The 26,065-nt window shown below is 46.1% G+C and overlaps 1 protein-coding gene across 16 annotated transcripts in view; it reads left to right on the top strand.

Annotated features, from left to right (window-relative positions):
• Window positions 1-26,065, top strand: part of LOC120959852 (disco-interacting protein 2) — a 164,281-nt gene that overhangs the window by 100,304 nt on the left and 37,912 nt on the right. For 10 of the 16 annotated variants that reach the window (XM_049610293.1, XM_040383548.2, XM_040383547.2 and 7 more), the window contains exon 1: window positions 3,209-3,733. The exons of the other annotated variants lie outside the window; for them this stretch is intronic. The gene's annotated coding sequence lies outside the window, so the exon portion shown is untranslated. Of the gene's footprint in view, window positions 1-3,208; window positions 3,734-26,065 lie in introns of those variants that run through there. 16 annotated transcript variants of the gene reach the window in all.

Below are 26,065 nucleotides of genomic sequence, written 5' to 3'. Positions count from 1 at the left end.
AGAATGCAGCTTTTTTACCCCCCGCTTGTAGAGCCAATCTTACTCGCACAAAGTGCAAGTGCGTGTATGAAGGCCGGAGAAATTAAAACAAAAAGTGATCGAACAGCAAACGGAACGGCACCGCACCGCCAGACGAGGTGGAATGTTTTTGTGTGTGGTGATAACACCAGGCAGATTGCCGTTAAGATTTTTCTGGGGAAACTTCGCCACTCTGTTCAGTGTACAATCGCTTACGGTCGCAAAAGGGTTTGCGTGTGATTTTTCATTATCTTGGGCGTAAGGGGTGGATTTTTACTATCCCATATGGTCATTTAGTTTGCAACTGCTGGCACTGACCTATATAGCACAAATAGGATATGCATCTCCCATGTTTGTTGCTAAGAGGTGAATAAGAGCCTAACTAATGTGTATGCGATGGGTCTAGTGAGACTTAATAAGTGGCTGCTGATTAATTGTATTAAAAATCCATTTTTGTGTGTCTGTTTTCTAAATATTTTGTTTTTATATTTTCCTCACAGGTAAGCAACTATCATTGGAAAACTATGGATGGAATGTACAGAGTTTAGTGAGTAAATACCCAACAATCTTATAACTTGATATCATATATAGTATTTCATTACTCCTAAATAACGAATAATATTGTCACGATGTAGTAATCCTTTACTTTAACATTTCCAATTGCTTCTTTCCTCCACGAGTCACCATCAGAATTGACCTAAGAAGTGTCCTGCAAGCTATCCAAAGCCTGTAATTGTCATTACAGAATCTCTCTTCAACTGTCTCTCGTGAACCGTACCTCTACAGAACCGAACCGAGCAATTTAAAATGATTGTTTATCACTTACACATTAAACTCCAATTGTTGCTGTTGCTAACATTCAGCCCTCAGTACATGCTCCATGCGAGCTGTGCTCCCCTTTGGAGAATGCAAACGATACCGATATTAGCTTTGTTTGATACTATCAGCAAAGAATACCACTCGCGACAGAGGGGGGGGGGGGGGGTATTCCGGGCGACGACCACTGGACCTAGAGCACGATTTTGAAATTTATCTCAGCAAATTACGGGTTAGTGCAATTGTTGTGTATCTCCACTTCAGCCCAGTGTTGTACAAAAACGCTTCTTGACCGAACGACCGCGAACGCGTGGAGGTCTCGATCGAGTGAGAATAGTTTTCTCCCCATTTGTCGATAAAGAAATATCCCGCGCCAACCAAAAACCAACAATTGGTCTTATCTGCTGCTCGGTGGTAGTAGTGTTAGTAGTAGTAGTGCTGTGTCCGCTGTGCCAACCGATCTCCCCAACTTCTTCTCGGGAAATCGTGCCGCTCCGAATATTTTATGGTCCTTCTAGCGATGGGTAGCGGCGCCCTTCGCTCTTACCGTGCTTGTTTCTTACACTTTCTTTTTTTATGGTTATCGTAGATTGCAGCCGGGTCCAAATTTCTCCCCGAGTCCTGTTATTTTTTGGTTGGCGGATGAGATTTTCGATCGTAAGAATTGGACGGTGCAACGGGTAGCGCATAAACACACACATCAAGGAAACAGATAAAGTGCAATCGAATAAAGTGCAACGGTGTCATGTTCCGTGTGAGTCGTGTCGTTGTTCGTTTGCTCGCTGACACAGCGGAATGATAATCACATCCCATCAGGACGTCCTGGGGACTCTAAAGGAGGAGGGCAGAAAACAATAGCGAATGTAAGGTTCTTAAATTTTGATCCGAGAAGTTCTCCGTCATGTTTGTGCGGCCCCGAGAGTATGGGACCATTATGAAGAAGATGCTCTGAATTTCCGAATCGCACAACGTTATGACACAACACAAACACACAGCGTACGTGACACGGACGGACGGGCAAGTCACAGTTGCCATTTGACAAATTCTTGGTGGATCGTAAAGCGGGAAAGTCATAAAAGTGTGCTTGTTTTGATACCTTTGGGTTAGTTCCTTTTGTTGGAGGTTTGAATTGCTACGTTTTGTTACCTATACCCCGGTACGTGTGTGTGTTTTGCTCGAGTCACTTACTGCTGATTGTGTGATGCAATTATTATGCAATTTTATAATAGCCGACCCTCACTGCTGTTCTTTTCCCTTTTGTGAAGCATTGCTTTTTTTTGTTGGAAGAACCTTAAACTACGTCCAAAAGAATATACGGGTACGGTTTATGGCCTCCAAAGCACAAACAAATCACCGTCTAGCGTGCCCGTGTTCTTAAAAAAGGTGGCGCGCGTGTCGTCATTAATTTATAGCCCAATCGTGACCACAAGTACTACGTGATGATGGTGCAACTCACTCACACTCAATAGTGCCCCCAAAAGCATCGAATTTTCATTCCTGTAGCCAAACCGTTTTGTTGCTGTTGATTTTAGCGTCAAGTGTGATGGTTCAGTTTTCAGGGTCTGTTCACTCCGGGTTCATCAGAACATCACACACAAAAAAAACAAAACTACAGAAATATATCCTCACTCTCGGTCGGCGGGTTCGCTTCCATTCCATTCTTTCGGCTGGGCGGGCAAGAATGGACGGACACGGAAAGAAGGATGCGCGCAGCGGAAGAAAACGAAACCAGTTTTCATTCGCGTCCACAGCATAAAGGTTGCTATTTATTCCAAATTCAACGCCCCAGCGTGATCGGTTTATTGAAATGCTCCGCGGGGACGCGCCAAGATCGCGTCGGTGTCGTCGTCTTCGCCGTCGCTTGTTATATTGAGCACAACGAGCGGAGATGCTGCGGCATGTGATGAGAATGAGCTCAGTATAGCTCACTACAGCATCCGATCGTGAACCTGGCTCTCTCTATCTCTCTCGCTTGTTTTTGAGGGCGTTTTTGAGCGAGAGAAAAGCTTCGCATGATCTTCACTCTCATTGAATTTTATAGATGTTCTGGAGCTATACTTTTCACATAAAAAGATCGCTCCGCTGCTGTTCACATTCAAGCATTCAGTTCCCTTCATTACGAGAAGAGAAATTATGTTTTTTTTCTATGCTTCATTTGCTTGCCTTGCCGCGAGCTCAGTTTCAATCTCTCGTACCCCGATCGTAACGCTCACTCGCTCATTTCTCACTAAGCTTTGCTCACTTAACTTAGCCTGCTCGCTCTCTCTCGCTCCGTCTCTCTCGCAACTCACTATGGGGCGAAGAAAAGCTTTCGAGCGTGCGGGAGAGATCGCGCACACAGCGACCCAGGCGCGTTTATTGCCCGTCCTCGACACTAACGCACAGTTAACTGCCGTCTTCCGTTTGGACCGGTTCGCGGGTACGTTCGTCGCTTAATCGCGCACCGCAGGGTATCATCCCTACTAGTTAATGGGTGCCCTTGGTGTCGTTGTTTAGTTGTGTGTTATTTATTTTTTGTGCTTCCTTTTTTTTGCTCAAATTGCATAAGTGGCACAACAAGGTGTGTGTTGAGCACAGCAAAACAACCGTGTGTGTTGTGTGTGTGTGGTAAATTTGGTGCTAAATTTTGTGCGGCAAATGAGTTGATTTTCAAATAACATACCGAGCGGGTGTTTGACAAGTGTGGCGGTAATAACAACGTTCGTGTGAATAAAAAGTGCTGTGCGATTGGAATTATTGAAGCTTCAAGCTAATAATACACAAAAAAAAATATACAGTGAAGTTTGTTGTTTGTTGTTGCAGTTGTTGTGTAGAGCTCATTCAATTGTGGCAAGAGAAAAACCTACCGTGTACCCCTTTTTCGTACAGCGTGTCCCCACCGTCCATTTGGCCCAGTGATGTAAGTTTGTGCCCTCAACATTCTCAGCAGCTCTGCAAAGCCAACGATTTACGGCGACCACCGAAACACGAGTAACTTCAAACACAAGCAAACCAAAGCAACAAAAAAAACGCACACGACGACGACGAAAAATATCGGCATTTCCAACCAGGATGCAAAAAAAAATGAGTTGCAACTTAAACACAGCTGTCGCGAAGCATGTAACCCCGTGTGATGTGTGCAGAAAGGAACAGTTTCATCGATCTTTTCTCTCCCTCTTTCTACCCCCTAATACTTCCCCATGTGCAAGTAATCCCGCAAAACTTCTTCGCCTTCATTCGCCAGCGCGCGATGCCTTTTATTTCGGTGCCACTCGCGGAAAGGTGCGGCCAGTGTTTATAATGCGCGATATTTGGTGGCTGCGCGGCAAACGTGACGTTCGCGCCGCCGGAGTGCACTTTCGTATTTGCCGCCGACACTGCTACAAACACACACACATACACGCCTTCTCTCAGAAGAAGTGGTGCATCGTAAAAAAGGGAGACCTGATCTGTGCCTCGCTTGAAGTAACCCTCCTTTCTGGCGCAGAGGCTTGGGGCTTGTTTTGGGTAGGCGACGAGAGCCATCCTTCCTCGCATTGCTCGCTGTTGCGATTTTCGATTGGGCCCAGGCGAAATGTGCCAGCTACTTGGGGAAGATTTGCGGGTGTTTGCGTTCTTCTTGTGTCCCCATTGCCCCGGTACGTCTTGGACAGCCTTCCGAGGCCGCCGTCGTCGGGATTATGTGGAATGACGCCCGCCCATCAGATTAACATTTGAACCGATTGCAAGAGATGGTTGGTGTGTTGGCAAAGACTGAGGGAGAGCACCAGCACTAACTCCTCTCGCTTGCAGCATCCGTTGGACAGCGCGAGAAGTCCGCAGCCGTTGCCGGACGACCCCAAAATCGTTTTGCGCTTTCTCAGCCATATGCTACAAAACTGGTGTCTTGCGGCCCAAGGGAGGAACCGAGAGATTCGATTTATTTTTATAGCCCTCCCAATGTTCTTCTTGGGGGTTTTTGATTTTTGTTGTGCTGTTAAGCATCTAGTGAGCTACCATCCTGTCTTCATTTTTGGTTTTTTCATCTCCTGTGTGATGTCTATGAAGATGTTGGGCTGTATGTACCCACTGCAGACGTGGATGAGATCGCAGAACTCAACAACAAAAAAAAAGGAGACGATCATTATCAGGCAGCCCTCCAAGCGTTGTTTTGGGGCGTCGCCACTAATGGTGAGGTTGCTGTTTTTCTCTTGCCGTCGCGCGACGCTCGACGATGTTTTGAACCGGTTTCTATGTTGCTGAAAGAAAATGATCCACCGTGAAGTATGATGATTAGCATTTTTGTATTTATGTGTTAGTTTTGAGGGCCATACTTTGAAGCATGCTATGTTGGTTAAGAAATTCTAGACGTAGAGTTCCTAGCAGTCAGTGGAGGATCTAATAGAACGAGACTAATAATTTAGACTTCAGTGTTACGTCATAGCCCTCCTCTATCGCTTAGTGCAGCTGGTTCCATCTGTCATCGGACGTGCATTCGGAAACGTATTAATTTCCCTGACAAATTTAGCTCGAAGGACAGTCGCGCTCCCATATTTGGATCACTCCGATTCAAACGTTTCTCCAACGTACTGCTATTTCAACGGTGCCGGCCACAATAGGAATACCGTGCTCGCCGTTAGCAATACAAACGCGTTCGTGCGTTCATGCCCGCTTATGCCAAAATTAAATCCATTAGAAAAATCAACCGTCCCGCGCTTCTCGCCCGCACACACGGGCACGCCGATTTGCCGCTCAAACAAACGATCATTAGACACAAAACCGAAACCGACGATAGGTTCTAGTCATGCACGAACCTCAATCAAGCTCTCGATCTCTGTTGGTATGTCTTTCTCGACGAGACACACAGCTACCCGGGGTCTGTTGCCTCCGTGTTGCTCAATCTCTGTGCTCTTCGATCGCTTCGGCTCTTCAAACAATGTCGGTTGTTGTTGTTGTTTCTGGCCCATTTGGAGTCGAGTTTCAGTAGAATGAGCGATGTGATGGAGTGTAAGATCTGTGTGTTCTGCCACGGAAAGTAGTTTTGCTGTTTTTGCTTCTTATTAAAGCGATATCCATGTAATGATACATCTGGAACCGTTTTAAGGTTTGCATTCTAAAGCGCTTTAATAGATCCCGCGTCCATACCCTGGTTTTAGTTCAGTTCGTCGCTTGGCACAACAGTAAATAGGTTTCACTTTTTGTAACGTGTTTGTATGACGATGTCTTTGGTTGTCCGACAAACAACACACACACACAATGCAACCGCACAATGCGCCTCCAGAGTAGCACCGTACTGCAATGTAAGCTTTATTTTGTTTTCCAATGTGTCGTTTTGGACAGAACTGGCCACTTACCAGACACAGGGCAGCGTCGTAAGTTGATGTACCAGTTGGTTACGTTCAATCGGAGTACACAAGAACACACGATGTGTGTGTGGGAGTTTGATTTATTTGCTGTTGAACGTTACACTCTAAACTCTCTGAAGTAGTGTCGGGAGAATAGAAGGACATGCGGATGACTTCTGTGTACAGTGGTACAACAAATGTTTGGGTGGTAAAATACACTTCGGCTGACAATTGGAGTGCGATGAGAAATTCTCATTGAGTTCTTTGATGTTTTACTGGTCGGGATGTACAGCAAAGGACCAAATAAACTTGTTTGAAGAAGGATTCTACTGCTCCAATGAAGAAGAAGACCGAATCTAAACTTTCTCTGCTACATTAGCACATCCAAAAGATCTGTCAGACACATCGTCTTGTGTCGTCCAAGATCCTAGACAAGTTCTTCTAGCCAACCAAATTCCTCCAAAACCTTCGTCACCTTCTTCTGATGTGATAATAGGCACACGATGGCCTCGATTTAATTCTCCGAAGTTAACGCGCAACCTGATGCGCTGGTGGTGTCGCGCTTCATCTCCCGTTGGAGACATTCGGCAGTAGATCTACACCGCTACGAACGTGGTCATGCCGATTGTACCGTTGCGTTTGATTTCTTTTCTTTTTGCCTACACCAGCGATACTGAAAGCTCACACATTTGATAGCGCACACATCTGTATCGTGGCCCAATCGCGTTTTTGTTTGTTTGTTTGATATCGTTCTGGAAGGAATGTTGCTGCTTCATCCCTCAAACTAGTTTAGCGATTTGGGGTTTGCCGTAAGGTGATGAACCATTTTTTCACTTCTTCTAATAATATTCATCTCACACACACATATATTCCTACATCTCTTGTCTTCAATGGCAGAGATTCTTCTTTATTATTCTGCCGGTGTTGGAACCGTACAAAAAGACCGATGCTAGCGCGATGTAAACGCCACGATAACGCGCGATGAAAAGAGCGATTGTTGGGGAAACAATTGTGTTTATGCCCTTGCCGCTAAACCCCAAAACCTGTGGTTCCAGCGCCGTAGAAGGTGAATGAGAAAAGGGAATCCAGGGAAAAAAACAAGATGCTGATTATTTCACCCTTCCTTCTGCTTTGTTGGTGATGGATCGCGTCTGTTTGACGGGCAAACTAGCTTGAAGCGGACAGCGTAACCGAAGATAGTTCATCTTTGTTTGTCAACGGGCGTGTGCTCCTTTCAGCCGTAGCGCAGGCTAATCAGCTTACGTCTCGAAATATTATCTCAGACGAGATTCTGAAGGGAATGTTGTTGGCAAATAAAGCACCACGGGTTGTACATTCTAAGCAGGTGTTGGTTGAAAATCTGATTATGGCTTGAAAGGTACGAGATTTTGGTAGAAAAAATCTAAAAAATTCTTTTTATGAAACTTTTTTCATTGATTGTATTTGATTGTTGAATACAAAATCAACTGTAAAAAAAAAAACAAAACCACTTCTAAGTATTCAAATGCATGTCGCACTCTTCTACTCGAATTAGCCAAACCCATGTACGGTTTGACCTCCAATTCTGATACCATTTCCGGTCGGCGATGGTCGATGAATAGCGATCAAAATAATAATAACGGACAGAAGGGGAACAGCGCGCACACACATTAACTCAACAACAACAAAAAGTCGTGGGTGAGTGGTGCATTACGATCGACGATTGCGTTCCGGCATTTAACTGTCATTAAAAGGTCTGACCAACCGCTCCAAATGTGCTCAATGACCAACGAGTACAATTCGCCCCGATAACAACAAAGGAACGCAGAACCAATGAAACCATTTGCCTGGGCCAACCTGTGCAACATATTCAACATTCAGTGCGGCCTCCTTTCCTCGTGCGATAAATTTGTCACCAAAGGAACACGGGAAGGGGAACAAAACATATTCATTCGAATCCCGGGGAAAGCTACTCTCTAGCGTATTCTAGGTTGCGTTTTGTTCACACACAGTCACACACATCGCCGCAGCACGCGCGATAATCGCGACAAATATCGTCACGTTTTTCTATTTTTATTGTTATTTCCAGTTGCGCCGGCCGATCGTCGTGCCGGTGCACGCTTTCCGCACAATAGAAGAATGTGTGCTGCATGTGTGGGGGTTGGTGCAGCAGGGCTGGGGAAATAAAATATGAACGAGCATCCATGCGGAGACACGGGTGCGCGCACGATCGTGATTGTGATGCGATCGGTCGTCAGAAGGGTTTGAAATTCAGTGTATGACCACGTGATGATTGTTTTCCAGCAGACAACAGGGGGCAAACAACAGGCGTATAGTACTTGTAGGAAAAAAAAGGTTCAATCCCAGCTCAACGTCACCCACACGCGCGTGAACATAAGGGAGTATGCACATCAATTAGACACGACGGTCGTCCAACGACGGAATTGGTTCAGGATGGCATTGCAAATGTGCCGTGTGTATTTTATTTCCGATTTTATGTGGCCTACTTTTTGTGGGTAGAGCTATCGTTTCAATTGGATGGACCCACCACCTTAGTTTATTTACACGACCATGCGCCCGTTCCAAATTGCAATTCTCGGGCGGATGAAAAAGCGACCCTTACAGCGCGTGCTAGTTGTGTGTACAAATAATGGCAATCAATTTTCCGATGCACACTGGTGTGGAGAAGATGCATTTTTCCCGACCACGCACCCAACCCGCAGTAGCAGCAGCGTTTGCACAACCAGGCAAACGGGGGCGACACGCAGCTAACGTGTACAAATAAATCGTCCCCCAGTTGAGGCGATGGAAAAGCACGGCAAGATTGAAATTGGAATCAATGAGATGATGTGCACGCGCGTGCACACACACACACTGGCAGAGCTAGTGATGTGCTCTTTGGGGTGCACCTAACATTCCGATCCGACTCCGGCTATTGTTAGACCGATTGTGACTCTGGCAGAATTGGAACCGAATTAATTTGGCCCAGTGTAGGAGTCACCCGGAGTCTTCCAGAGTTGTTCAGAGTCGGAGTCATCTGGAAACATCTGGAGTCATCCAGAGTTGTCTGGAGTCAGAGTCGTTCGAGCCTGAGTTGTCTGGAGTCATCTGGAGTAATCTGGAGAGTCATCTGGAGAGTCATCTGGAGAGTCATCTGGAGAGTCATTTGGAGAGTCATCAGGAGAGTCATTAGGAGGGTCATCAGAAGAGTCATCTTGAGAGTCGTCTTGAGTTGTCCAGAGACTCCGACTCCAGATGACTTCCAGATCCGGAAGGTGAACCGGAAGGTGACGCAAGTATGGATGAGCTGATTTTTTTTTATTCCCTTTTTGTGCCCCCACGTCGGAGGGGTGATTTTTATTGCCTTTCTGTTCTGCGTGTGTCGTTAGCGCTTCGGTTGGAGGCAGCAATAAAATGGAACTCGGGCAAATTTCTTTTCCAACATACAGTTTTGCAACACCGTCGTGTGCGATGTCTTTTAGGTCAACGTTAGAGCGCGCGCTACTCTACATACGCCGGCGGGTTCATACAAATGACCTTCCACTTCTCAGCCGGTGTCGATCTTTCACACGCGACGTATCAGAAGTTGAAGAAGCGGCCCAAACGCATTACAATTATGTGCATCACATACTATGAGCTTTGAGCTTCGTGTGTGAGAAAAAAAAACTAACAACAGAAAAGGTTACAAAGCAACACCACACATACGCATTTGATTGATGTAACCGAAGCACGCTTCGCTTCAAGTGACAATTGTAGCGTGCGAGCGAGTCGCCCCTTCAAGACCTTCCTCAAACAAAAGGAGTCGGTAAACAAGCGGGCCACTCGAAGCTTACTCTATGCCGGCGGGTTTAACGCCGAAATAAAATAGTAATAGTCGGTTTGTTTGTTTCGTCCGTTACGTCGGCAGACAGCCGGCGTGTGACAGATGGTGCTGAGCCTGTTTATTTCTGGCGGTGGTGCTGTCCAGTGGGTTGTTATGCTTCTATGATGCGCTGTACGGTGGTCTCTCATTGCTTCATTTCGGTACGGTGTTTGAAAATAGCGCTCATAGTGCATGCCGTTTTGAAAGGAAAGTGTTTTCTTCCTTCCCGAGCGGCCAGGCGGGGAAGAAGGGCAGAATGGTGTGCAGCAGAAGCAGCGACCGCATCTCTGATCCCGCTGGACTGGTGTTCGGCTGCCCTCTGTATGCTGCGCAACCTGATGATTTAATTCAGTCACGACTCTGCCTCAAACGAAGGCGAATGTAATCCTCGCTTGTATCTTTCGGGATCGGTCTCAGGGCAATGTATGCTAGCCGCCAGAAAGCAAAAACCAGGTTGGTGCACTGCTATTCGCGGAGGTGCACTTTCAACTCCTCTCGGTATCTCTCGCTTCGGGTTTGAAGTCTCGCACAGCCATAATTAACTTCATCTATACACCCCCTTGCCCCAATGGTAGCAAATATTGTTGCGGGATTGGGTAGTAAGCGAATCGTTCGGATGGTTTCGGGCAACGGGCGGCCGAGATCTGTGGCTACACATTTTAATTGAAAATGTAAGGCCACGGGCAAAATTATGCGCGCCAGCGCACCATTTGCGTTGCTGTGTATGCTGCAAAGGGGCGGCACGCACGAACCGACGAACCCCCAATGCTTCTGCGAAAGGTCAATATTATTAGAGCAAGCACCGCATGCTCGGTTCCAATTTTCTTCCTGCGCGCACCGCTTGTCAGTGGTTTGGTACCGGTCGCGAATTGGAAGAGAACAATGCAGATTTACATAATCTTTGAACGCGCCTTGAGAGAGAGAGGGAGAGCTTTTTTTCTACCAATAACAAAACCAATTGTGTGCCGGCTTTGTCACCGCGATCGGCGGGTCATCTATTTTGCAGCAATGAATGCATATGTTTATGTGACCCCGGGGACTGCATCATTGACCCCAGCGGAGCCACTTTTCTTTATTAGCTTTTCACACGTTTTTTGCTTCCACCCGCACACACACGCGCATGATCACGTTTTCGCTGCAAGCACACACATGTGCGTTACGATCGTAAGAAGGGGTGGGGGGTCAGATGATCTCCATTATGGTCACGGTGTAAATTGTGCCTTTGGGAGGTTTTTGTTGTTGTTGTTGGTTTAATAATTACTCGTGCACCACCACACCGTGCCACCGAAAACATAACCCCACTGAATCACGAACCATGTGTGTGTGTATGTCGCGCCGTAATCACGTAAGGTAGCAGCAGCTGACCTCTTGCAACTGGCGGCTATGTTGAGATTGACATTGCGTGAAGCTTAGATTTTATTGCCCCTTGTTTTTCTCCCTCATTATGTGATTATTTCGGTGTCTTTTGGTTTTCGTGTCTACGCGTCTGTCGCTCTCGGGGTTCGTCGCTTGTTAGCAGTATGGCTGGCATTGAAATCTTTTGATACGAAACACGGCGGGACGGCCTTCCGAAGTTGGCAAAGTGGCTAAATCACGATCCAAATATCATCGATTATCGTGACATTGACCTGTTAATGTATGGAAAAGCACACAGACACACACACACACACGTTTACTAGGGCGCAATCAATTTTCGATTTTTTTTTTGCAGAACTTTAAACCAATAAATCGGCATAAACGATACGTCCTAATACAGAAAGGTTGATTAAACGTTTGCTTTACCGGCGACGGTACAGGCTCGGGCAGATGGAAGATTCGCTTATGAGAGCACAAACATTAAGACCTTCTCAAGGTTCGCTGCTATTAAACAGGGCGCAGAGTTTGCAAAAGGAAGAGCAACGGTCATGCGTTTCGGTGCAAAGCATGTGGCGAAAGAAAAGCCATTTTTACGCCCTTGTCCATTTTTCAGCTCGCCATAAAATTATGGGCAAATCAAATTCCAGTTACGAAATCAAATCCAAAGTGTGTTCCTCGTCCCCCGCCCTCAGGCCGGTAAAGGTTTGGTGCGATAGTTTTTAATGTGCAGTTGCTCACCGTTTGTTGTGCAATCGATTTTCGTCTTTTTTTTTCAAATAAAATAAAATCGAAACATCCAACACTGCCGCATCTCTTTGTGCGCTTTGTGATTAGAAATGTTTGATATTTATTCAACCGCAAACACCCCGTGGTTAGCAGTTACGTAAATCTGCGTAAATGAAGGACCACGCCGTTACATTGGTCTATCGCGCTGCTGTGGTCCTTTTGTTTTAGTTTTAGCTAACTTTTCCTAAACACTTGCACTGTGGTAATCATACAGGGCCGCAATGGATGGATAACGCTCATCATCCACCGGTGAAAGAAAATCAAAGGAACGCCTCCTTTCGGTTACGAGTAGCGCCAACAAAAAAAACGGGGAAAGCACACGAAGCGGTTTTCATTTTCATTACCACTGAATATGCCGGAAAATACGGCTGTGGTGGGTGGAGGATACTGTGAGCGGTTTTAATCGCTGTGAAACGGATAAGCTCAGATAAAACAAAACGGTTCGTTCGTTCGTTTTTTTCTGTATAGAGAAAAGCATTAATGAACACGAAAATCTTCGCGATGATGATAGAGCGTGAAGAATGCACAGGAGTGGTACGGACGATTTATCATCATTTAATCGGTCCCGTTTTTTAAGTGCACTCTCAGTACTCAGTTAGGTGTTGCGCATGCAATTAACGGGCCTGTGGGCTTTTAGGCAAGCATTTTTGGATGAAGGGCGCGCTGGAACGACAAGAAAAGAAAAGAAAAACTAAAGGGTGGGCAGCACGGCATGATTTTGCGTAATCGCAAGGGCCAGCACTTTTCCTTTCATTTCATGCCGGCACGAAAATCGCACGCGATGCTGCAGAAAAGTGCCTTAGGGAAACGTGACGGTTGGAGGGGGTGTAAAGTGGGAAAATTCAATCCCTCCGCGCTGCTCGTTTTTTACTGGGAAGAACCGATGAAATCGCTTTCCTTCCATTTTCGATGGATGGGTAGAAACAACTTGTACCTCATCGCTTCACACAAGACTGGATTCTATCGCGCGCCCTTGTTAGCGCAATATGTAACGGCTTGTCAACTGGCTTTCATCGCGGCCTCGAAGAAAATCGCGCCTTTTGGGGGTATAATTATGCTGTGCAGCATAACAAAAAAGAAAATAGGCGCGATGAAAAATCACGCGAAGAGCGGCACCCAACCGACCGAAAATTGCAGAAAGTGAAATTCGTTAATTGTTAATCGTACCTAACGATCGAGAGCTGCCATAGAAAAGGGCTTTTTTGATGATAATCATGCCTTCAAACGATTGGGCGAGACGAAACGGTGGATTTTCAAACTTGTTTTTATGGTGTGCTGAATACTTGATTTTCTTATTTTATAACTCTTGTAAAAAGGTTAAGGCAAAAAAAAACATGATTCAGTGTAGTTCCGGATGCCTTTGAGAGCAAAAGAGGAAACCAGTGTGCGTTACACTTTTTGCGAGACATTTTCCCTCTTTTTTATTTCTACTTTTCTTGTACATTTTGTTGCCAAAACTTTGACGATACAATTTCCTCCAATTCGTGCGCTCTTTAAATGGTTTCAAAATTGATTGCTTTCTATTAAGTTGCGGTGGCGAGCTGTGTCTTGCTTTGCCCTCTCATTACAATTTCTCTCTACCGAAAGGGCTTTCTCGCGTGCAAAACAGTGTCCGCCTGAGTGTAAATGGCTTTTTTGCAAATTCACCACCACAACAACCACCTCTACCTCGCCTGCTTTTTTAATTGGTCTGTCGGTGTATGGAAAAATGTACACATTGCAAAACAAAACGAAAACACACAAAACTATTAGTGGTTCACTTGCTTGCCTATCATGCCATTTCCTTCGTTTTTTTTTTGCATATTACAATTAATCGTTTTCCGAACCACCGTGGGAACGGATGTATCACTTGTGGTCGGTGAAGAATAGCTAAAGGCGCGACAACCACTACGTCAGCCACTCGTTCCACGTACGATTGATTGTATTTTTATTTCGTGTTGTTGAATGGAAAGAAATAGATTTTCTGTCACAGCAACTTTGAAAAACGTTTCCATAAGCAAATGTTTGAATGTAACGAAAGCCGATGACGTTCCTTGAGTTTCTTATCAACCGTGACCCCAAAAAATGGAGAAAAGAACTGCTCTTCTGCATACCCCATCGTTGTAACATGAGCCTTACTGCGAAGGGCGGTGCGCGTGTGGCATAAAACCGAAATGGAAAGCATTCCCCTATCAGCTGCAGCAAACAGCTGGAAGGTTAGTTATTGTACTGCTCAATGCTCCAGCAAGACACACGCACGCGTCTTTGTAAGTTATTGCACTCCCGGGTGTGCCTTATTCGCCGGCGAAAAGTGATAAACCCTAACTTGACACTTGCTGCGCTATCTCGTGACCAGCTAGCATATACGAAATAGAAAGGTGAACAAACTTTCTTAGAACAACACGTGTGAAGAACCGCTCCCGTGAGCTGGAAACACTTTGCCTTCAATTTATTAAACTCGTGAACTGTTGGCGCTACAATGTAAGGGATGTTCTCGAGGGACGAAGATTAAAATTTATTTTAATGCCAGCAAACTGCAGTGGCCTTATCTTCGCCTCGCCAGAAGCACGGGTGGGAAAACTATCGGGTGAGATGTGCCCGAAGCCCCATTGCTACGAAGTAGCTAAAACAACAAGCCCCAAACTGTCTCTAGGACATGGAACAACTTTTAATCGTCACAATTTAATCGCGCTCCGTTTACTTTCTCTGCCACAGTTTAATAATCACAAGCCCTGGACTACTAGTCCCGTCCGTCCGTCCGTCTCCGAACTCAAAAACTTCATCCTAGACAATCGTTGGCTACATCCCGACTCTCCCCGAGAAGATGATTAGGCAAATTAGTAGCAAAAGTTATCGAAGTAAGCTTGTGCTGGAAAACATCCTCTTGCCAATGAGTGCGGTGCAGCATATGCTAGTGCTAAGCAACGAACCGGTGGAAGCATAAGTTTGACATTCAAAATCCGCTGCAAAGTTCAAACTTTGTGGACGTAGCAAAGGCGACTGGCGGTGGCAGAAGAATTACTTTTAAAAGTCTGCACCCCCGCACTTTGCACGCGTGTGTTTTGCACGATCGGGTTCGGGTCGTTTACACATGACCAACACGCCCGGTGTGTCATGGAACCGCTCGGTTGGTGGTGGTACACACATATCTACCGTCTTGTTCCATTCCAACCTGGCCCCTTCATCCAACCACGAGGCAAACGAAAGATGCGGCCGAAACGATTCGAAAAGTGCGCCCGAGCCCGTGCGCGCTCTCCATATGCTCCGAGTGAAATGGTTTTGTGTGCTGGGCATTGGGGGTTTCGTAAGCGCACATTACATTCCACCGTTCAGATAAATAAACCCATACAGCGAAACGCCCTCCAACATAATGGATCGCTGGCAGAAGAAGCTTAGCGGACTAGCGGAGGTTTGTTTAGCTTTTTTTTTCCTTTCCTTTCGTTTCGTTCAAAACGAATCAAAAATGAAACAAAAATTCACAACAAATCAGTTTTGTGCTGTTGTGTTTGCCCGAGTGGATTGGGTGTTGGAGGCTCGAGCATCACCCAATAAACGCGAATCGTTGGCAACCTTTTTTGTGTTGGTTTCCAATGCAGGAGAAATGAGTTAATATGTTTTGATGTTGTGCTTTTTTTTGGTTTGTTTGTTGGAGAGCATACTTCGCTTTGTTGTGCGAAAGTGTGTGTCTGAAGAAGTGTTGCTACGGGGGAATGATTGTTATTTTTCCAAAACGCTTTCCGAACGATATTTATATTTTCAACCTTAATTTTGTTCGCTGTATAGGGGTGCAAAGACCATTTAGAGCTATTGGAGCTGGTTGTTAGCACCTCCTGCAAATTGGCATAATTTTATGAGAGGAAACATTCCTAACGCGCAGAGCATTTTACACCATGTGTGTTCCACTTAAAATTCGATTTCTCCTTCCTTGCTTGCATCTACCGGCGAAAGAATCTACCGCAAGTCAGCAGGTCAGCAGGCGTTCAGTGAAAACACTTTTACTATCGACACAAAACTCCAATATATGGTGTATTCCTTTTACAGAACCCAGAATACCAAACGTCCAAACACGACGTGTCGACCAGGCAGGGTTTGTGCAGGGCTTGGCATCCAATATTAACCAGAGTGCACTCGACCGAACGACGATGAATATTTAACGTGCTAGAGAGCCAAACGATCCGAGCATCTCCGGACTCTCCCCATTCATGCATCTCCGTTCTGCAACTGCATCTATGCAAAACGTGCCTTGGAAGCGTGTGTGGATGCCGCGCCAACACGCCACCGAGCAAAAAGATGTAGCACCGAACCACCCCATACTGCCCTCTCGGTATGCGAATGTGCGAACGTTTCTGGCGTGGCGAATTTAAATTCAAGTTTTACCATTTCGGGCATACGTCGGGTGTGTGTTGGCCGCATGATGATGTGCACACAATTTACACCTCATTCTCCCTCTCCGCTTTCAGTGTGTAGTAGTTGCGAAATCGGATCGAACGGCGTAGCGGACTCGGCCACATCCTAGAATTGGAGGCAGGATTGTGCAACATTGTCGAGATGTTCAGCCAAATCGTTTTTAGAGATGATGAGGCTCACACCTTAAACAGTGACATGTCACACTTTCTTTTTGCCCCCACCGTTGGTGCCCTTTTTGACACACGATGCACCAACAAAATTCCGTAAAACTCCCATTTATCTTTTCTTTTTTAAACTGGCAAGCCAAACCTCCGAATTGCAAAAAGGTAGAAGTGCATGCAGTGCCGGCGTTGCATCATGCACCGTGAAAGTAAACCCACCCGACAAGCCAGCAAGACACACCAGGAGAACCCTGCTGGGCCGCGCGGGCATGAAGCAATCGTCGCCCGCCCACAACACACGCGCGTGTCACAGCTTTTGAGTGGCTTAATTTACGCGGGGACGTGAAAGATATGACCCCTTCCCGGGCAGGGTGTAAGGAATATGAACGTTTGTGTCTGCGATACGTGTACGTTTTGTTTCGGGAAACAACAAAATAAATTTTCCAACGGCCTCCCTCTCCTCCTGCAGCACCACTGGCTCTCTCTCTTCCGTTTGATGGAATTGCAAAATACGATGACGAATCCCGCGGTTGCACAGAGTACCATTTACCATTGGGCCTGTGTCTGGGCCGCTGGGGTTCGAGATTTGTGGATGCAAGAGACGTCTGTGGGATAAGGCAATATTCAGAGAGACAGAGAGGCAGGCAGAGCAGCACCCGCCCCGTCGTCCAATACACATTTCGTGCCAATTAGTGTGAGAATTATGTCAGAGTGGTTGTTTATGGGCGCAGGCGCCGAACGCTAACGCGAACGCTCAGTATCTCAGGCGCCAAAAACGGGGCTAATAAATGAGGTTAAGATAGTTCATCTACTTTATTATCCATGCGCACTGTCTGAATGGCGTTTAAAATGCAGCCGGAAATGAGCGTTTCATATAAATGAAAGTGAATTGTATTGGGGGCTGAGGTTAGCTGAGGGGTTTTGATGTGATGGCGCTTAACATTCCTTCGCATGCTGCAAGAGACGGTCAACTTTTACCCTTTGGCTGCAAGCATTAGTTCTGTGAAATATTTGTCTCAGCCCTGCAATGCTGTGAAGTAGGTTCTTTATGGGCTTTTGAGTTTAAATTGACGTTTAAAGAAAATATAAAATTAAAACACATGAACGTAATGGATGCAGAATACAGCAAACATATATTCTGTACATTTTGATTTAAAATGAAAATTAATTTTAAAACAAAATTTAAAAGTAATCGCTTAGTCTGTGATCTCAAGAGCTGCGTTCTTTATATTAAGCGATTTGCATCGAACTCATTGACTCGTTCCGTACAGTAGTTGTTAGCGCTGAATGTCATAAAACATTCAATAGAATCGTGCTGAGTTCAAATCTCGTTCGAACCGAGACGAATTAATTAGTATTTAATAAGCTCTAGTTGAAAAAAAAGAACCTCAATACCTTTACATAGCTCGATTTGTTTATAGACAATTTATTCCACTATTGATATGTGGCTGCAGTAATGATAAAAAATATGAAAAAGCCTAACAACAACCACCATAGCTCTTGTTTTTACCGGGCTCTTCGTTTGACGAAAATAAAACCAACTGCCAGATGCCACCAGAGGCATCCATGGCACCATTTTTTTCCTTGTCTCCCTTGACGGCAGGTGCTTGTGTGCGTTGTTTATATCAGCATTACGTGTGCCGTGCAAGTATGGGCAAAATTTATCATTCCACTTTATTACTTCCTACCACGCCATTTTCGTCGTAACAACAACAGTCGAGCACAAGCGCACAAAGAACCGATGGAATGCGAACGTTCGCGTCGGTAAAGTTGCAATGACTAGTGGTCATCTTTTCCTCCTTCAACAGTAAACTTCCGCAGTTTTGGGGGTAGCATTTGGTAATTCTTTTCCAAAAACAAACTCTAAATGACATTTTAATTTCAGTCCCACTACTACTTGACCTCCATCTGGCGGGATCGATTTCCTCTAAACTTTTTGTACTAATTAAATTCACTTTCATTGTTTTCAACAACGGTTAGCATAATTTAACCACACTCTAGTTTGGCGCACTGCTGCTGCCCAAATGTGCAAAGCGAAAGCAAAAAAGTAGAACATTGTTTCATGCTCGCGCATCACTCGAACCGCGGATGCATTAGCTAAGCGTCCAGCTTGCGGCCATCTGTTACACCGTTGTGGCCATTGGTCTCTGTGGGTCATAATAAGCCTCTAGGTGGTTAGCTAGCTAGTTTTGTGGCTTTGCAAATTCCCTTGCGGCCGCCGGGGGAGTTCAAGTTCGTGCAAGAAAATGTTCGTGCCTCACAGACCTACATCTTGACGCTAATGCTAACGGGAAAAGCCCGAGAGAAACGATCTGGAGAGACCCGAAGAAGCGAAGGCATCACATTAAAAGTGAGGAATGGTCACGGATGGGTTTGCGGGTTAGGTTGAGGGCGCCAAAGTCGTTTTTTTGGAGAAGCATCATGCATTGATGGTCGAGTGTGCCATTTTCTAGGGCAAACGTCTTTTCCAGTGTCCCGTGAGTGTAAGGCCACGTGAGCAGTAGCCTAAATTCGTAAAAAAAACATCTGGAGAACCAAAACACGATTTAATGCTTCCGCGTCCGGTATAAAGAGGCAGAGTGTAGTAGGATGCAAGATGCTTTTCCAACCGTTTTTGTTTAATGCTCTTGGTTCTGATTCGTTCCAGCCGAAAAGAGAGGCCAGAAATCGTGCGACTTTAAATCATGCCATGCTAATTGTGCACTCTCCTCTTCTGGGTGTGTGTTGGTTATGGTGGAGAGTTTGAAGTGGCAGCTTTTTCTAGCTTTTTTGGCAGATCTCGTTTCGTTTCGCAGAGTTGCACACGTCGAGGAGGATACTTGAGCGCCAGCAGGGAGAGAGTTCACCACTTGATTCCCCCACGGGCACGGTTGAGCTGCCTCGGTTAAGATGATTTGGGAGTTGGATTATACGTTTTTGTTACGTTTTGAAACGACGCTAGAAGAAGCGACGTCCTAACTGTAGTCGGAAGTACTTTCCAGCCTATGCTTTTTGTTGTTGTTGTTGTTGTTGACAGAATCGTATTTTACGCTACACTTCAGTAACGGTAGCAGTTTCTTTCGATGGACGATGGGCAAATAAAACCTTTAGTCCTCCGCCCACTAGAACGACGAGCGAGTTTACGCGGAAGAACGTTTTAATAATTCCTTTTTTTTGGGAGGTAGATTGCGGAATGTAATTGGAACGAAAATGAAGACATTTCGAAGGCTTAGTGCCTAAGCTTATGGAACCATGTCCACATACCGTTGTCCGGGGTAGAACTTAGTTGATTTTAGGCTTATATGTCGCTTCAAGAATTCTTGAATTCTGCCCCCATTGCTCCTCTGCCAACCATAACCGGTTGGCAACATTTTAAGACTCGTCGCACAGCAAACATTAATCGATTATCGTATGGTGGTGTATGGTGGACATTCAAACCGGCAAATTGCAAAACACAAGTTCTCTCGCGAGCCTTCTCCCTCCTGCCCCTGTGCATGGCATGCTGCATTGTACCGTTTTTGCACAGTTAGATAATGATGCATAATGGCGCTTCACGGCTGGTGCCGTAATAAAGCGGACAGTGTCAGGAGCGCGTGGCCTACAAATTCTTCCCTGAAAGAGTGTACCTTGCAGCTCAAACGCACACACACAGGGGGATAATTTTAATCCACGCGTCCTCCTGCGACCAATATACCGGTCGCGGCAGCATAACCGGTAATCTTCGAACCAGAAAAGGGATGCTTTGCGTTTTGCTTCTTCTTTTGTGTGTGTGTGTGTGTGTGTGTGCGTACCTTTTTCCAGACTGGCCGAGGAACCACTTCAACCGGTTTGCACCCCAAAGATGCATTAATCATCTCACATTCTCGAACCGGAACGCAAACTAGCACACAACGCCGTACCGTAATCTCATCAAAATATCTCTCCCGCGGACACATGTAGCGCGAATGACCAATGTTCGGTCATCGGACCCGGCAGGTAAAAAGGGTCCCGGAGCGGAGCAGTGGAATGTTTCGAGTTATGCAGCTCAAATTAATGCCGCAATGCTGCTACGTTCTAAATGGTGCGATTATTTACTTCGGATGATGTCACCTGCGTTTTTTTTTATTTGCGAGCAAAACAGCTTATACTCAAACACACAGCACACTCTATTTTCTAAATGAGGTTAAAAATCGACATGATGCAGCCAGCAATCACGATTGAAGGAAGCTCAGAGAGCGAGACATTCTTGTGATCGATCGTGACCGAAAGCATCGACGGGCCAAAAAAGATCCCCATCGATCAATCATTTAAATGAATCTGCAAAAAATATACTGCTTGTTCTGCTCGGCACAACGGGAATTTCGCGCGCGCCCGCGAGGGGTCAGTAGAAATGCGAATGATGAAACGGGGAGCGTACATTTCGCTGAGCGCAAGCTTTCCCGATTGGTGATGCTGCTGCGATCGGTATCGAATGCCGCAGCAGAACGTGATCGACATTTTTCGATGGAATCTTGACGAAGAGTGCAGTTTTTGTTTTCTACTGTTGCGCAAGCGAATATGTTCAAAATGATGGGGCTTTTTGTTGTTGAAGTCGAAAGGATGACTTAAAGCAGATGATGAATGACACATCAAGATTATTTTTGCTTTAGTACCTTTTCAAATGCTATCAAAAATGCATGGATCTTGTCGACAATTTGTGTAATTTGGTATACACTTGGCCTTAAAAAATGAAACCAAAATTTAATACGCAAAAATATAAAATTAAGACGTTTATCTATGAAAGCGTGAGCTATTTATTTTTATAATCGAATAGAAATTGTGCTCGGGGGGAAAGTACCACTCCTATCGAACGGATTAATTTAAATATTTGCCTCACTTGTGCGTGAAGATGAAGTGATAACACTCATCAATTTCGTTGCCATATTTTAAAGGATTGTTAATTAGAGTGGAGAAAACCAACAAAAAAACCCCTACCGACACTTCGAATGATAAGCAAATTGATGGGAGAAATCTGCTCATATACATAGAAACCCCATGACTCTTAGTCGAGCAAATCGTTCTCCCACATGCAACACATGCGCGGGTGTGTAATGCAGATTTCATGTACAGTAGTGCAATCAATCAATGTAGCCGCGCACAACAAGCAGCAAGTCTGCAGTGATAAGGTAGCAACAACAAAAAAGTGTTGCTACCAACATAACACTCTCACACCGTATGCGCACTACCGAACTACTCCCTCCCGCGAAGATGTGTGCTCTAGTTGTGCTCTAGTTTTTGTTGCACATTCGTATTTGATGTTGATGTCTCTCCTCCGCCTTTTCTCCCTTCCCGGTAAATGGAAGGGGCGTCCGTCTCGCGGGCATTGAATAGTTTAATCAAAAATGCATTGAACTCATTTCCATAGTAGACGACGAACCCCCGAGCGGAAAGAAGGGAATCTCTGATACATTTCCCAAAGGCATTGGAGGAAGATGATGCTCCAAGGTAGACAAAAAAACATACACAAAGTAAATGAGACAGTCTACGATGGGTCGTCGCGCCCCACTGTCTTCGTCTTTGGCGTCGTGGTCGTGATAAATGCATGCATAAATGCATGTAACCGGGGCTGATTTATTTGCTTATTAACAATGACTAGAGTCATCGCGTTGATACACATAAATCTCCACGTGCTGTGCCGCTGTCGTCACACACGAAGAAGAATCTCCCGTGAGGACAAAACCGCAACAACAAAAAACACTCTCCTCCACGTGACGAGATTCGACCGAGAGCCGAACTAAAAGTAAAGCCTCTCTCCTGGTCTGGTTATCAACAGTTTTCTAGACCTCTTCTAGCGATGAAGTGCATAAAAACAGCAAGAAAACACCCGCTCCCCACGTGCCAAAATGGAAAGGGAGGAAGTTGTACTACTCGGTGTAACCACCGTGCCCTTCAGGGCACATGATCTCACTTTAATTGAAATTCGTCCGCCAAAGCCACCACCGCCCTTGCTCCCTTCGTTTGAACGCTTGCTTGTGCCGGGGTTTTTTTTCCCGGCAGATTTTCCGCTCGTGATACACATCTTCTTCATCAAGAGTACATAGCCCAGTACTCCACTTTCTTGCCCATCTCGTTAGGAGGTTTTTCATTGCTTTCCTCACAGAGAGAAGAGAGCATCTGTACGTTCGTACGATGTTATGTTGCCCTTTTTTCTCACAACACTCCGACGACGACGTCGGCGGTTCGACAAGTATTCAAATTAAGCAGAAAAGTGTGCTACCCTTTCCGCCCTGCATGCAATGTGTTATTGTGCATATAATCTATGTCGGGGCTGGAAAAGCTGGCCGCGCTTGATAGCAGCTACTCCTCACCCGTATATATCGATCGGTTTTGGAGGCGCAGCAAGACAAAGATCATTACGCCTGGTTCCGCTCCTGTTCCGCTGTGGATGTGTGGCTGGTGTGGCTATTAGCGGAACACACGTCCCCACCACACGCACGCACACACTTTCACAAGAGAAGCGCCAATGTATTTCCGGTGGCTGCGCTCCGAGATGTGGTTTTTCTTACCGCTCGTCGCCTCGTTCTGGCCGCGTCGTTATTTCACCTCTGATGCAGACGGGGCAGATGCGACTTAATTGAGCGTCGATAAGCGTCGATGTCTTACGACATACTGTGCTGGTTTCGATTACGTTCTCTCTGTGTGCACTCGGTGGAGTTTGTTTGGGAAAGTGTTGAGCAGCAGCAAGGGGACGGTGGTGTGTACGCTTTCTTTACCATCTGGAGAAGGCTGTGAGAGTAGTAGACTACCGGGCCCTGTTTTCCGGTGTATGATTTGAAGATCACTTTCGACGCGGTAATTTGAGAGCTCCGTCTTCTCTGTACTGTGTACTTCAATCAGGAGAAGAAGAAAAAACGCACATCACTGCGTTTAAACAACATCGCATTCCCCGATCGCCATTTAATGACATTAAGAAGTGCTAAATGACCGAGAAAGATGATCTTCTAAATGAGTCCAAAGCCCTTCCCAGCCCTCCCCACACCCATCTGACGTAACTGAAGAAGAACTGATGGTCATAAAATAGTGTCGAATCATTCGCCATTTGAGCACATTCCGTGCCCTCGGGAGACGCGTAAGGGTACGACGACGACGCCGTACGACGCCTCCTGACTGCGCGTGCTGTGACCTACAAAAGAGCGTGCGTTGAGTTATACAATCGTTCCCCGGAACCCCGGACACCGGCCTGTCGTTTGCACCGGGCTTTCCCACTTCCGCCGCCGAAGCGCCCAAAACTGAATTCACCAGCAAAACCCAGCCTTTTCTACAAAGCACGTTCGCGAACGGAGAAACAAAAGTAAAAAAAAACGCAACAGTTCGTCATTTTACATCGACGTTAAACTTTTTATTCGATTCTTGTTTTACGACTTGCGTCTCTGGAACTGGAAGAGAGAGAGAGGAAGGAAGAGAGATAAATGTAACCCCAAAAATGCTGCGCCCAACCTGCTGATGAGGACAGCCGAAGTGTCCGTTGTGGAGAGTTTGATTTCTTTAACGGTATCTTTAGGACGGTACTTACTTGGAGCCTCATTTTGGAGTTCCTGATTCCTTGGAAATCAAGCCTCCCAAACCCTGGGTGCAAAACACTTTCTGTCTGTGTTGTTATTTTCGTGCCACGAAGGAAGGAATTGTGAAGTGGTGAAGATCATGTTCAAGGGTTGTCCGTCCAATTGATACTCGAACGGGCAGGAAAGAGGTACTTCAGCTTTTTCCACCGGTAAGATTCTGTGCGTCTAAATGGTGCAAAGTGACTGCTTTTAGCAATCGCTAGGCTGCAGAGAGATCTACCGATCGAATCGATCGCTGTCTAAAGCAGAGGAGAATCCCCCGCATCTCCAATCATCCATCAAAGATTGAGCCTGCCAGATATTTACCAGCGGGTTGCTTATGCCGCTCGCCAAAAACCGCGCAGCGCCCCGGTGGTTCGGTGGCAAATCACGTAAGGGAAGACGACCCCCATTGCATCTAGGCTTTGATGTAACCGGCAGCGGCAGTGGCTTTGGTTCGTGATTGTTTTTCATGAAACCCAGTTTTTCAGCGACGGCATTGCATTGAGCGGTGTGTACCTCACGAGACTTCTCTTCATGACTGACCTAATTATATTTGGTTCCCAAGTGGTTCGCGAAGGTCCGCACGCCATCCGGCTTTTCCGACAGAAGGGGGGTAGTGCCTGCGTTTTTCGTGTGTTTCGGTTCCGTACGCACGCTAGAAAGAGTGGACGCTGGGGGTAAGGGCGTTCAAGTTACAAGACCAGAAATACTGGATACGAATGGATCTGGTTTGTGGAGTGAAAAGAAGTGAGGTCGCGTTTCAATATAGAACCGTTTTTCGTTGTTGTTGTTGTTGTTGGTGTGTCTAATGGATATCCACACAAACACACCTTGTCGATATGTGGCAGGCAGGTAAAACCAGGACTCATTAACGGACCGAGAACCGTAAAGATGATGTCCAAGATGAGTCGAGCCCGCAAACGGTCAGCAAGGCGGGTTGGGCTCTGGGAAATTGGAATTCGGATGCAATGATAGCAGTAGTTAAGGGCGAGATAAACGCGAGATACCTCTTTCGTTTGCCTTAGCGTAGCATGCGTTCCTCTGTAGAATCAGCAGCAGCTACAGCCCGGTAGCGTTGAGAAAATTGAGAAGGTAATGATCGGAAGATAACCGTCGAACAAACGTCGGACGCGCCGGAGTAATAACTTTCTGATGCACCGGTGCCCCCCTGTGCGTGACCCAGGAGATAAACGATAAGTTTTGGAAATGAGCTTTGATCGCATGATATACCTCGCTACATCTCGTGCCAGTTAATGCAGCGATGAACCTTTTTAAAAGAAAAACCCCAAGCAAATTAATGTTTTCTCTTCGGACGTTGAAAATGGTGTCAACCGCGCACCCGTGGAAACCGCAACACCGCCGTGTTCCTAGGGTGGCGCCTATATCTCCCATTTGCATGGCTTTCTCACCTACACACACACACACACGGTGGTTTCTGGACGGCTGCTGGTCGACGGGGTACCTAGAGTAGTCAGCCTCAGCATCATTACCTCACTAGAACCTTGACCACATTGGTTGGGTCTCCTGGACAGTGCGCAACTGCCAGTGCCTTTGCCGGCGCAAACGGTGCCTGCTACAACCGTTTTGCGAAACGTTGTTTTGCGATAACCATCTTGGAGCGTGATCGTCTCTGGTACACACATTTACTGCAGCCGGCCATATTTAGACGTGCGCGCGCGCGTCTCTCTCAGTGTGGTACCAAAAACTCGCCTCATGCAGAGTGCGATCGAGCGATATTTGACTCCGACGCGGAATTTGATTTCCAGACCTCGGTGTGTGACGACGACGACGACCTCGCTTTGCGCGCTCCAATCGTACGGTAACTACCCCCAGGCAGTCTTGTAGAACGGGTTTATG

The sequence above is a fragment of the Anopheles coluzzii genome, chromosome 3 (genome assembly GCF_943734685.1).
Source record: "Anopheles coluzzii chromosome 3, AcolN3, whole genome shotgun sequence".
In the NCBI taxonomy this organism is placed as follows: Eukaryota; Metazoa; Arthropoda; class Insecta; order Diptera; family Culicidae; genus Anopheles; species Anopheles coluzzii.
Note: the sequence above shows the minus strand (reverse complement) of the source record. Positions and strands in the feature narration are given on the sequence as shown.